General features: G+C 49.0%; 2 long non-coding RNA genes across 2 annotated transcripts; one reads left to right on the top strand and one right to left on the bottom strand.

Annotated features, from left to right (window-relative positions):
* The first annotated feature begins 3,745 nt into the window (after positions 1-3,745).
* Positions 3,746-6,993, top strand: LOC136620266 (uncharacterized). The gene is made up of 4 exons (XR_010791132.1): positions 3,746-4,009; positions 6,189-6,334; positions 6,560-6,658; positions 6,749-6,993. It is a non-coding gene; the product is annotated as an uncharacterized lncRNA (long non-coding RNA).
* A 3,790-nt stretch (positions 6,994-10,783) lies between these two features.
* LOC136620259 (uncharacterized) lies at positions 10,784-13,131 on the bottom strand. The gene is made up of 3 exons (XR_010791131.1): positions 12,870-13,131; positions 11,322-11,467; positions 10,784-11,066 (listed from the first exon to the last, which is right to left on the bottom strand). It is a non-coding gene; the product is annotated as an uncharacterized lncRNA (long non-coding RNA).
* Between the last annotated feature and the right edge of the window lie 367 nt (positions 13,132-13,498).

The following is a 13,498-nucleotide window of genomic DNA, read 5'->3' as shown; positions in this document are numbered from 1 at the left end:
AAGTTGTTGGGAGGGGGGGGCCCACTCTTGCCGCTATTGTGGCTTAATAGTGGGACCTGGGAACTTGAGATGCAGCCCAACATGTAGCCCCTCGCCTGCCCTATCCGTTGCTGTGTCGTTCCCATCACTTTCTTGAATTGCCCAGATTTTCACAAATGAAAACCTTAGCGAGCATCGGCGATATACAAAAATGCTCGGGTCGCCCATTGACTTCAATGGGTTTCGTTACTTGAAACGAACCCTCGAGCATCGCGATAATTTCGTCCCGAGTAACGAGCACCCGAGCATTTTGGTGCTCGCTCATCTCTAGTTATCAGCTGTTAGTGACAGCTGACAACCCGGAGCAGAAGGCAGGAGGGGTTTTTAAAGGGGTTGTCCCGCGGCAGCAAGTGGGTCTATACACTTCTGTATGGCCATAATAATGCACTTTGCAATGTACATTGTGCATTAATTATGAGCCATACAGAAGTTATAAAAAGTTTTTCACTTACCTGCTCCGCTGCTGGCGTCCTCGTCTCCATGGAGCCCGCCTAATTTTCGCCGTCTAAAATGGTCGAATGGCCAAATTAGACGCGCTTGCGCAGTCCGGGTCTTCTGCTTTCTTCAATGGGGCTCCGTGTAGCTCCGCCCCGTCACGTGCCGATTGCAGCCAATCAGGAGGCTGGAATCGGCAATGGACCGCACAGAAGAGCTGCGGTCCACGGAGGAAGAGGATCCCGGCGGCCATCTTCAGCCGGTAAGTATAGAAGTCACCGGAGCGCGGGGATTAAGGTAAGCGCTGAGCGGTTTTTTTTTTACGTCCCTGCATCGGGGTTGTCTCGCGCCGAACGGGGGGGGGGGGGGTTGAAAAAAAAAAAACCGTTTCGGCGTGGGACAACCCCTTTAACCCTTCCTGCCTTCTGCTTCCCCAATATACAGTGCTCAATATGGTATGGGCAAAGTGAAAGTAAGATGGACTTTCACTACGGGAGCCTCGGGGGGTCTTGTGACCTCCCGGGATTCCCTGCTACTGCAGAGCTGGAGGGTCAGACTTAGACCCTGGCAGCTCTGCAGGTGACTAATGTCACCACAGAGGTTGCTTTCCCCTGTAACTGAGGATCCTATGGACGCCCCAGCGTCGAAAAAAAAAAAAAAGTGAATGTCCCCCAGAGGTCTTATATGACGTCATGGGGGACATAGATAGTAAAAAACACAACTACATAAATAAGTAAAACAAAATAACAGAATAAAACAACAATACATAGATAAGAAAGAGAATAACACAAAGCCGATGCCAGCAAAAACTGTCGCCGTATACGCCCTGTAAACCCAAACCATACATACTATATATCAAAATGTCCGAAACAAATAGAGGAACCCATTTCCATACTTTATTTTAGTGTAAATATAAAAATAATTTTTTAAAAATCTATAAATGTTAAAAAAATCATTTTTTTTTAGCATTTTACCCCCAATAAAACTAAAAAACGGAAAAAAAAGTCAGTGAAAAAGATATTAAAAAAATAGTCCTATATGTTGAGGAAAAAATAACGCAGCAAAACTAATTTTCTTAGCTAAAGGAAAAAAATGGAGGAGCAAAACCGCCACATGGGTAAAATCCCTAAAAACGGTCTGGTCCTTAAGGTACAAAACAACCTGGTCCTTAAGGGGTTAAAACACTGTGAGCTCACACCAGCCTTGTTAAAGGGGTTGTCTCATGAAACCAAGTGGGGTTATACACTTCTGTATGGCCATATTAATGCACTTTGTAATATACATCGTGCATTAATTACGAGCCATACAGAAGTTATTCACTTACCTGCTCCGTTGCTAGCGTCCCCGTCATCATGGATCCGTCTAATTCTGATGTCTTCTTGCTTTTTTAGACGCGCTTGCGCTGTGCGGTCTTCTTCCTGGTGAATGGGGCCGCTCGTGCCGGAGAGCTGGTCATCGTAGCTCCGCCCCGTCACGTGTGCCGATTCCAGCTAATTAGGAGGCTGGAATCGGCAATGGACCGCACATAGCCCACGGTGCACCATGGGAAAGGACCCGCGGTGCATCGTGGGTGAAGATCCCGGCGGCCATCTTGGTGAAGGAAGAAGGAAGACGTCGCAGAGCTGGGATTCGGGTAAGTAATATATTTTTTTTTTTTTAACACATCCCTTGGGGTTGTCCTGCGCCGAACAGGGGGCCTATGGAAAAAAAAAAAAACGTTTCGGCGCGAGACAACCCCTTTAACCATCAATGGGACCGCTGGTGCAGCTATCCATGACACTGCTGGGGACTCATCCTGCACAGTTAACCCTCTATTTAACCCCACTGACTGCTGTATCCCTGAAGCACCCGCCTGTAATAACCCTCTCAGGGTCAGCAAAACACTATCTAATGATGCAAATGCCAGCAATGGCTGCCATAAACCTTCGTTGCCAGAGGGCAGCGAAAAACACTGCCCTCCAGAAGTCTCACCACCACTGGAGCTCGTCGCTGCTGTCATCTGGATGGCTGGCCCCTCAGCTGCTGTGAAGCCCAACGGTGTCCTCCTGGAACTGTCCTCCGCTGGCTTGGGACGCTGTGGGGAAACTGATGGAGAATAGCGCCTGCTGCTCTTCCGTGTGCGCTTACTCCTAGCGCTGGTCTGCATCTCCACAACCCCTGGTACTAAAGCTTCCGGCGGGCATCCAGTCAGCCCCTCCGACGCCACCTTCCTTTCAGACGACCTCTTTCTTGCACTGGACGATGCTGCAACACTTCTAGTGGAGTCCCTCCTGGGCAAAATGACCGCTGACCCGATACCTCCGGCATCCTCCAGGTCACTTGGCTCAGAGGCTAAAAGGGAGATATCCTCCAGGCTGGCAGGTAAGGCAGACACACCTGCAGCAGGAACTTCCAGGCAACGTCTCAGCCACTCCTCACCCCCTGCAGCCTCCGCTCTCACTATCAGCTGCCTCAGCAAGTCCTCCATCACACAGCTGGCAACCTTGAATGCTGTGAGGAAAACTGTGACAGGATTCTGCAGCTTGACTTAATGATATCTCCTCTCTTGTTTCCCGCTCAAACCTCCACCAATCACAGCCTGTTGCTAGGCCTTTGCCTCACAGAGACCTTCTCTCCTGATAGGTCACTGCCATTATCTTCTTGGCCAATCATTCTCTGTTGCCAGGCTTCCCAGCTTCCATAGCAGACTCCTCATATTATAGCTGACCCTAGAGTGACTTAAAGGGGTTGTCCCGAGGCAGCAAGTGGGTCTGTACACTTCTGCATGGCCATAATAATGCACTTTGTAATGTACATTGTGCATTAATTATGAGCCATGCAGAAGTTATAAAAAGTTTTATACTTACCTGCTCCGTTGCTGGCGTCCTCGTCTCCATGGTGCCGACTAATTTTCGCCCTCCGATGGCCAAATTAGCCGCGCTTGCGCAGTCCGGGTCTTCTGCAGTCTTCTATGGGGCTCCGTGTAGCTCCGTGTAGCTCCGCCCCGTCACGTGCCGATTCCAGCCAATCAGGAGGCTGGAATCGGCAATGGACCGCACAGAAGAGCTGCGGTCCACGGAGGAAGAGGCCATCTTCAGCGGTGAGTAGAGAAGTCACCGGAGCGCGGGGATTCAGGTAAGCGCTCCGGTGAGCTTTCTTTACCTCCCTGCATCGGGGTTGTCTCGCGCCGAACGGGGGGGGGTTGAAAAAAAAAAAAAACCCGTTTCGGCGCGGGACAACCCCTTTAATAGAAACAGGTTAGAAGCCCCCCCCCCCCCCCCCCCCCAACGCATATTAGTAGTTTACACTGCGGTTATTCCTGCTGCCGATTCCAGCCAATGAGGTGGCTGGAATCGGCACCATGTGACCTCCCATTGTGCACGAGCAGTACAGTTCAGCTGCCGTGCACGATGAGAGCTGTGCCCGCGCCTCACGTGACCGGTGACGTCACCGGTACTTGAATTTGCCCGCGAATTCCGAGCCTACAGAGGAAGCTGATGGTTGGAGCCTTTTATACTACTTTCAACGTGGGAGAGGAAGATTTCTGCGCTGTGTGGTGAGTACCTACCTGAGATTAATGCGCTGTGTGGTGAGTACCTACCTGAGATTAATGCGCTGTGTGGTGAGTACCTACCTGAGATTAATGCGCTGTGTGCTGAGTACCTACCTGAGATTAATGCGCTGTGTGGTGAGTACCTACCTGAGATTAATGCGCTGTGTGCTGAGTACCTACCTGAGATTAATGCGCTGTGTGCTGAGTACCTACCTGAGATTAATGCGCTGTGTGCTGAGTACCTACCTGAGATTAATGCGCTGTGTGCTGAGTACCTACCTGAGATTAATGCGCTGTGTGCTGAGTACCTACCTGAGATTAATGCGCTGTGTGCTGAGTACCTACCTGAGATTAATGCGCTGTGTGATGAGTACCTACCTGAGATTAATGCGCTGTGTGCTGAGTACCTACCTGAGATTAATGCGCTGTGCGCTACGTGTGCTGAGTACCTACCTGAGATTAATGCGCTGTGTGTGGTGAGTACCTACCTGAGATTAATGCGCTGTGTGTGGTGAGTACCTACCTGAGATTAATGCGCTGTGTGTGGTGAGTACCTACCTGAGATTAATGCGCTGTGTGCTGAGTACCTACCTGAGATTAATGCGCTGTGTGCGGTGAGTACCTACCTGAGATTAATGCGCTGTGTGCGGTGAGTACCTACCTGAGATTAATGCGCAGTGTGCGGTGAGTACCTACCTGAGATTAATGCGCTGTGTGCTGAGTACCTACCTGAGATTAATGCGCTGTGTGCTGAGTACCTACCTGAGATTAATGCGCTGTGTGGTGAGTACCTACCTGAGATTAATGCGCTGTGTGGTGAGTACCTACCTGAGATTAATGCGCTGTGTGGTGAGTACCTACCTGAGATTAATGCGCTGTGTGGTGAGTACCTACCTGAGATTAATGCGCTGTGTGGTGAGTACCTACCTGAGATTAATGTGCTGTGTGCTGAGTACCTACCTGAGATTTATGCGCTGTGTGGTGAGTACCTACCTGAGATTAATGCGCTGTGTGGTGAGTACCTACCTGAGATTAATGCGCTGTGTGGTGAGTACCTACCTGAGATTAATGCGCTGTGTGGTGAGTACCTACCTGAGATTAATGCGCTGTGTGGTGAGTACCTACCTGAGATTAATGCGCTGTGTGGTGAGTACCTACCTGAGATTAATGCGCTGTGTGGTGAGTACCTACCTGAGATTTATGCGCTGTGTGGTGAGTACCTACCTGAGATTTATGCGCTGTGTGGTGAGTACCTACCTGAGATTAATGCGCTGTGTGGTGAGTACCTACCTGAGATTAATGCGCTGTGTGATGAGTACCTACCTGAGATTAATGCGCTGTGTGATGAGTACCTACCTGAGATTAATGCGCTGTGTGGTGAGTACCTACCTGAGATTTAGGCGCTGTGCTGCTATGTGTGGTGAGTACCTACCTGAGATTAATGCGCTGTGTGGTGAGTACCTACCTGAGATTAATGCGCTGTGTGGTGAGTACCTACCTGAGATTAATGCGCTGTGTGGTGAGTACCTACCTGAGATTAATGCGCTGTGTGGTGAGTACCTACCTGAGATTAATGCGCTGTGCTGCTATGTGTGGTGAGTACCTACCTGAGATTTATGCGCTGTGTGGTGAGTACCTACCTGAGATTTAGGCGCTGTGCTGCTATGTGTGGTGAGTACCTACCTGAGATTAATGCGCTGTGTGGTGAGTACCTACCTGAGATTAATGCGCTGTGTGGTGAGTACCTACCTGAGATTAATGCGCTGTGTGGTGAGTACCTACCTGAGATTAATGCGCTGTGTGATGAGTACCTACCTGAGATTAATGCGCTGTGTGGTGAGTACCTACCTGAGATTTATGCGCTGTGCGCTACGTGTGGTGAGTACCTACCTGAGATTAATGCGCTATGTGGTGAGTACCTACCTGCGATTAATGCGCTGTGTGGTGAGTACCTACCTGAGATTAATGCGCTGTGTGATGAGTACCTACCTGAGATTAATGCGCTGTGTGGTGAGTACCTACCTGAGATTAATGCGCTGTGTGGTGAGTACCTACCTGAGATTAATGCGCTGTGTGTGGTGAGTACCTACCTGAGATTAATGCGCTGTGTGTGGTGAGTACCTTGAGTACGTCACCTAAGATTTGCGCGACGCCACCTGACGCAACCTGTCTTTTTTTGCAGATTTGTGCGCTACGTGTGGAGGCGCGGCCACCCGAGATTTGTGCGCTTTTTTTTGCAAACTTACGTGTGGAGATGATCCTGACGTTTGGACGCGTTTTGAGAAGAATTTCGCTTCGCTTGCACACAAGCTGACATAACTCGTCGAGGTAAGCTGCTGCATCTGCTAAAATTTTCATTGCGTGCATCTGCTCATATGTGCTTATTTTGCGCATATTTGCAGGTTTTCGTGTGTACGTGTATATATAATATATGATTCTTCTGACCAGGTTGGGGGAGTAGTGGTCAATGTAAGTGGGTAGAGCGGATCTAGGGATCAGTAATACTGGTGTGATGTGACTGTTAACCTGCTGATTTTTCGTTATTTCCTGCAGATCTGACGTCCTTGAGAATGGGAAGGCTGGCGGACAGTGAAGAGACCCTCGCCGTTCAGCAATCTTGAAACCCTTCGTTTTATGGACTACTTTTTGCCGGTGACTCACCTTTTTTTTTTTTTTTTGTATTTTTGGATAGACTAAGCTTTTATTTATTTTCTTGCAAACTTTTTTCCTTCTTCTTTACAGGTGAGCTGATAAGTAATTTCAAGATTACCACACTGCGTTTGCTCACAATCGTTGTTGAAGCAGCAGAGAGACTGACGGTCCTAGATGTTGGCTCAGTAGGACGCTTTCAAGATGGGCATGTTTGCAAATCGAAGTGATTCTTACATTGTTTTTTCTGTGCCTTGTTGTACTTCGTTTAAGTGGTAAAAATGGGCAGTTAGAAGTTGTGTATATTAATTAAAATTAAGAATATTGACAGTTTTGAAGACATTGTAATTTTTTAACATTTGCAAATGTTATATCTCATATGTGCAAGCATACTCTACAAATCTTTGCCAACATATATTTCCATCTGTTCACTTTATTCTGGACGCACATTTGCAAAAACATCTTTTGTTTGGAACCATTTTGGAGACATTCAAGTTGAACCTCATTTTTCCTCCACCGAGCCAAGATTGCAAAGGCTCGTGGGTGTCAGAATACATACCCCCTAAAATGACCCTATTTTACAAAGTACACCCCTTAATGTGTTCACTGAGTGGTGTGAGGAGTATTTAGATCACACATTTTCAGGAATTAATGGAATTATGATAAAAAAAAATAATAATAAGGCTTTATTTCGGCTAATGTGCTATTCTAAATTTTTTTCCACCAAAAATCATCATTTTCATGTGCACTGATACCCCTGTTTGTATTGTTTTCAGAAATGTACCCATTGTGGCCCTAATGTTATGTTAGTATGCACAAATGGGACCCAAAATGTAATCAGTACTATGTGGCTTTCTGAACAGACTGTTATGATCGTGTGGGCAGATTTAGCAGACTGCCAACACCATCGTGACCAAAGGAGTAGTAGTCTAGTAGTATACATGCACACAGGAAACACAGGAGATTCACATGGAATCCATGCAACTAACCCTGTGCTAAAGAGGGGGTGGGGTGGGGGGGGGTGTCGACAGTGGCCCAACCTAAGCATATACATCCCCAAATAAGAGGGCGGCCCAGCGGTCTTCGGAACTGGGCCATAGCTGATCCTAGGAGCCACAGAACAGGACACACGCATGGCATATAACAGAGACGGAACAGAATACACAGAGATAGAAAACACTGCATACAGAAGCCAAAAATGCAACCACTACTAACAGATAGGCTGATTATAAAGAACAGGTATTACTTGACATTGTAGACAAAACGTGAAGCTAGCGGGCGAACTTCTAAGCTCCTGGCTATACCGCTAGTCCCTACACTAACCATGAGTCCAGGAGACCCGGACAATACTGCCCACTTGGCCTGTAGCAGCAGCCACAATGCATACTCGAGTATAGCCGATCCCAGTGTTAGCCGAGGTACCTAATATTACCCCTTGCCTTATACTCAAGTCAATAATTGACCCCAGGTTTTTGGGGTAAAAGTTGGTACCTTGGCTTATACTCAGGTCGGCTTAGACTGAAGTATATCTGATTACATACAAAAACCTAATGAAATAAGAGCAATCGTTGCATGCAAAGCATTAACCCTTTCCAATCCACTTATTTTTTCTCACCCATTCTCCCCAGCTCCAAATAAATTGGTTCTGGGGAGAATGGGTGAGAAAAAATACACTTTCCCTGCACCCTCCTGAGCTGACAGAGTTCAGGAGGGTGCAGGGAGGGACCTGCTTACCTGTCCGGCGTCTTCAGTACTCTCCTTCTGCCTCCCGGTTCGGCGATCATGTGACTGCTGGGGTCAGGTAACACCAGCGGTCACATGATCGCCGGCCAGAATCTATGCATTACATAGCGCTAAGTAATGTGTAAAGGAGAAGGCAGAAAGGATTAAAATCCCTTTCTGCCTTCTCCTCGGGGGTCTTCGATGAGGACCAGTGCAGGAGTGCATCTGCACCCGATGTGCCTGACGATCGGTTGCAGATCCACTCCTGCACTGCAGTGTCGGGCCTGCCCCGACATTGGAGGGAAATTATGATGTCGGGGCAGGCCCGACATTGGACTGAAAAGGGTTAACAGCGGGAATCTGTTGTCTCACCCATCCCCTCTGTGGCTGCGGGAGGCCAACTGTCATTAGCAACAGTCTTCAGCAGTAGATGGTGTGGGCTCAGATCTGTAGGATGTAGATGCAAGTCCATTCCAGAAAGCTGCTTCCTAACATATACATACATTCACGTGCTGCGGTGGCAAGGGGTTAAAAGGGTTCCCTGGGACTCCAGTACTGATGATCTATGCGCAGTGAAGTGGTGATCTGCCTCCCAGAATCCCTGCCAATCAGCTGATGACGAGTGCGCACCGCTGCCACTTCAGTCTATGCCAGACGCAGCACCGTACATTTCCGGCTGTACACGCCTGCATAGGATTGCATTTCAATACGCAATCCTATGCAGAAGGCCGTGGTTTGTCTACGCGAAATCACGCGCAGAAAACAAACCGCGCCATGCTCTAATTCTGTGCGGGGTTCGCAGAGCCCCGTACAGAAACGCCACTCGCTGGCTGCCGGCTCTGCGCATGTGGCGTCTGCTGGCACATGAGTCAGAGCTGCGGGAGCGGGCGAGTTCCGCACTGCTCTCTGCAGGCGCTCAGGTCGGGTCCCGTTGCGAGCAGCTGGATGCGACACGGCCGTCTGCAGGCGGCCTTAGGCCTCATGTCCACTGGAAAAATACAATCCGCGTAGAATCAGCTTTCAATTGTATAATTTTCATGCAGATATCCGCACACATTGCTATCAATGTGATAGCAATGTGGCCGATCCGCGGTAAAATGGAGCATGCCGCGGTTTTTTCTCCCACGCATGAAAAACGCAATTCTATTAAAATTCCATCCGCGGGTGCAAAAATCAGTTTAATGGACGGGATGGCCAATGATTCCCTAGGGGCAAATCTGCTGCGGAAACCGCAATTCCATTTTGCTAGTGGACATGAGGCCTTAAGGCTCCTTCCCACAGACGGATCTACCGTGTTTCCCCGAAAGTAAGACAGTGTCTTACTTTCTTTTTATCCCCAAAAGCCCCACTATGTCTTACTTTCGGGGTATGTCTTATATTGGAAAATGGAGCATGAAAAAATCTGGACCATGCTCCATTTTCATGCGGGTCTCCCGGGACACAAAAATCAAATTGTACTCACACGCTCTGGTTCTTCTCTTCACCGCGGCGCCATCTTCTCTCAGTCGCGGCCGGATCATTTTGCTTCGGCCCGGCGCATGTGCGGGGCACGTCACCGACGTCATCATGCACATCCGCCGAGCCGAAGAAAGAAGATCCGGCCGCGACGAGAGAAGATGACGCCGCAGCGAAGGAAGTATCCGGAGCGTGTGAGAGGTAAGTTAATTCTGATTTATTCCTATTTTCAGCGCTCATGTCCGCGGGGCAGGAGGGACCCGCTGCAGATTCTACATGGAGAATCCGTAGCGGGCCTGATTTTCCCCGTGGACATGAGGCCAAAGGCGGCAGACGCGGTGACGTATGGAGGGGGGGCGGCGCGGAAGTGGGCAGGAGGCGGCGCGCAGCTACCGTAGATGAGAGGGAGGCGGCAATACCCCCTTGTTTCCCCGAAAGTAAGACATATGTCTTACTTTCGGGGTACGGCTTACATTGGCCGACCCCCCTGAAACCCCCGATACGTCTTACAATCGGGGGGTGTCTTACTATCGGGGAAACACGGTATTCAACCTAATAGCTCAATGCTTACGGTGCGTAATTTCACAGCGGAATTCCGCACCGTAAAATGCCGCGGGTATACGCGCGGACGGCTTCCATTGCAGTCTGTGGAAGCCGTCCATTCACGCTATTTTCCGCTGTAGCACAGCGGAAAATAGCGTGAAACCGCCTCTACGCCTACCGCCAGCCGCGTCACATGCCGCTGCGGTGCGTCTCACGCTCTATTACCCATGCGCACTGAGGCGTCATGCGGGACTCCGGAACCAGAGGTAAGTATTGGGGTCTCTTGGGGCTGCCGTGATGGGCTCCGCCCCAGAATTCCATGGCGGAGCTCGTCGCAGCCGTGTGCAGCCGGCTTTACAGCGTGGGTAATCAGGAGCCTGAAAACATAAATAAGGTAAAACAAAAAAACAAATTCAAATCACGTTTTATTATTTATTAAAAATGTGGATTTTACACCAAGTGTCATTCCCTGATAAACCAAAGGCCGCTGTGTTTGGGGATCTTTTCTGTTTACTCAATCGGTGTAAAATATTGCGCAGTTTTTCAGGATACTCCAAAAAGCTTATAAAAAAAAAAAAAAAAGGTGAGTCACCGGCAAAAAGCAGTCCATAAAACGAAGGGTTTCAAGATTGCTGAACGTTGAGGGTCTCTTCACTGTCGGACAGCCTTCCCATTCTCAAGGACGTCAGATCTGCAGGAAATAACGAAAAATCAGCAGGTTAACAGTCACATCACACCAGTATTACTGATCCCTAGATCCGCTCCACCCACTTACATTGACCACTACTCCCCCAACCTGGTCAGAAGAATCATATATTATATATACGTACACACACGCGCGTGCGTGCGTACACACACACGCAAGCGAAAACCTGCAAATATGCGCAAAATAAGCACGTATGAGCAGATGCACGCAATGAAAATTTTAGCAGATGCAGCAGCTTACCTCGACGAGTTATGTCAGCTTGTGTGCAAGCGAAGCGAAATTCTTCTCAAAACGCGTCCAAACGTCAGGATCATCTCCACACGTAAGTTTGCAAAAAAAAGCGCACAAATCTCGGGTGGCCGCGTCTCCACACGTAGCGCACAAATCTGCAAAAAAAGACAGGTTGCGTCAGGTTGCGTCAGGTGGCGTCGAGCAAATTTCAGGTGACGTACTCACCAGACGTAGCGCACAGCGAATTAATCTCAGGTAGGTACTCACCAGACGTAGCGCACAGCGAATTAATCTCAGGTAGGTACTCGCCACACAGCAGCACACAGCGCATTAATCTCAGGTAGGTACTCACCACACACAGCGCATTAATCTCAGGTAGGTACACAGCACACAGCGCATTAATCTCAGGTAGGTACTCAGCACACAGCGCATTAATCTCAGGTAGGTACTCAGCACACAGCGCATTAATCTCAGGTAGGTACTCACCGCACACAGCGCATTAATCTCAGGTAGGTACTCACCGCACACAGCGCATTAATCTCAGGTAGGTACTCACCGCACACAGCGCATTAATCTCAGGTAGGTACTCACCGCACACAGCGCATTAATCTCAGGTAGGTACTCACCGCACACAGCGCATTAATCTCAGGTAGGTACTCACCGCACACAGCGCATTAATCTCAGGTAGGTACTCACCGCACACAGCGCATTAATCTCAGGTAGGTACTCACCGCACACAGCGCATTAATCTCAGGTAGGTACTCACCGCACACAGCGCATTAATCTCAGGTAGGTACTCACCGCACACAGCGCATTAATCTCAGGTAGGTACTCACCGCACACAGCGCATTAATCTCAGGTAGGTACTCACCGCACACAGCGCATTAATCTCAGGTAGGTACTCACCGCACACAGCGCATTAATCTCAGGTAGGTACTCACCGCACACAGCGCATTAATCTCAGGTAGGTACTCACCGCACACAGCGCATTAATCTCAGGTAGGTACTCACCGCACACAGCGCATTAATCTCAGGTAGGTACTCACCGCACACAGCGCATTAATCTCAGGTAGGTACTCACCGCACACAGCGCATTAATCTCAGGTAGGTACTCACCGCACACAGCGCATTAATCTCAGGTAGGTACTCACCGCACACAGCGCATTAATCTCAGGTAGGTACTCACCGCACACAGCGCATTAATCTCAGGTAGGTACTCACCGCACACAGCGCATTAATCTCAGGTAGGTACTCAGCACACAGCGCATTAATCTCAGGTAGGTACTCAGCACACAGCGCATTAATCTCAGGTAGGTACTCACCACACACAGCGCATTAATCTCAGGTAGGTACTCACCACACACAGCGCATTAATCTCAGGTAGGTACTCACCACACAGCGCATTAATCTCAGGTAGGTACTCAGCACACAGCGCATTAATCTCAGGTAGGTACTCACCACACAGCGTATTAATCTCAGGTAGGTACTCACCACACAGCACATTAATCTCAGGTAGGTACTCACCACACAGCGCATTAATCTCAGGTAGGTACTCACCACACAGCGCAGAAATCTTCCTCTCCCACGTTGAAAGTAGTATAAAAGGCTCCAACCATCAGCTTCCTCTGTAGGCTCGGAATTCGCGGGCAAATTCAAGTACCGGTGACGTCACCGGTCACGTGAGGCGCGGGCACAGCTCTCATCGTGCACGGCAGCTGAACTGTACTGCTCGTGCACAATGGGAGGTCACATGGTGCCGATTCCAGCCACCTCATTGGCTGGAATCGGCAGCAGGAATAACCGCAGTGTAAACTACTAATATGCCCCCCCAACAACATCAAATATAATAATAATAATCTTTATTTGTATAGCGCCAACATATTCCGCAGCGCTTACATAGACAGGGGAAATACAGAAAGACAAAAGTACAAAAAATTACAGAACCACGGTTACATATATAATATATTAAATCCAATACAAACCATTTCCATCTACCTTCTATTAAAGTTATTAACCCTTTCCGCCCCCAGATTCCATGAGGCCTCAGTCCCCTAGCTTACTTCTGCCGTACATTATTCTTAACTTGACCACCCCATGTGCGTCCTTTCTGGTTGCGGAGCCCAAACCACCTGCCTTGCTCTCAGTTCAGACATGCAGGTACATCCGCGTCCGCGTCCCCGACCCTT

Source organism: Eleutherodactylus coqui, chromosome 1 (genome assembly GCF_035609145.1).
Source record: "Eleutherodactylus coqui strain aEleCoq1 chromosome 1, aEleCoq1.hap1, whole genome shotgun sequence".
Lineage (NCBI taxonomy): Eukaryota > Metazoa > Chordata > Amphibia > Anura > Eleutherodactylidae > Eleutherodactylus > Eleutherodactylus coqui.
Note: the sequence above shows the minus strand (reverse complement) of the source record. Positions and strands in the feature narration are given on the sequence as shown.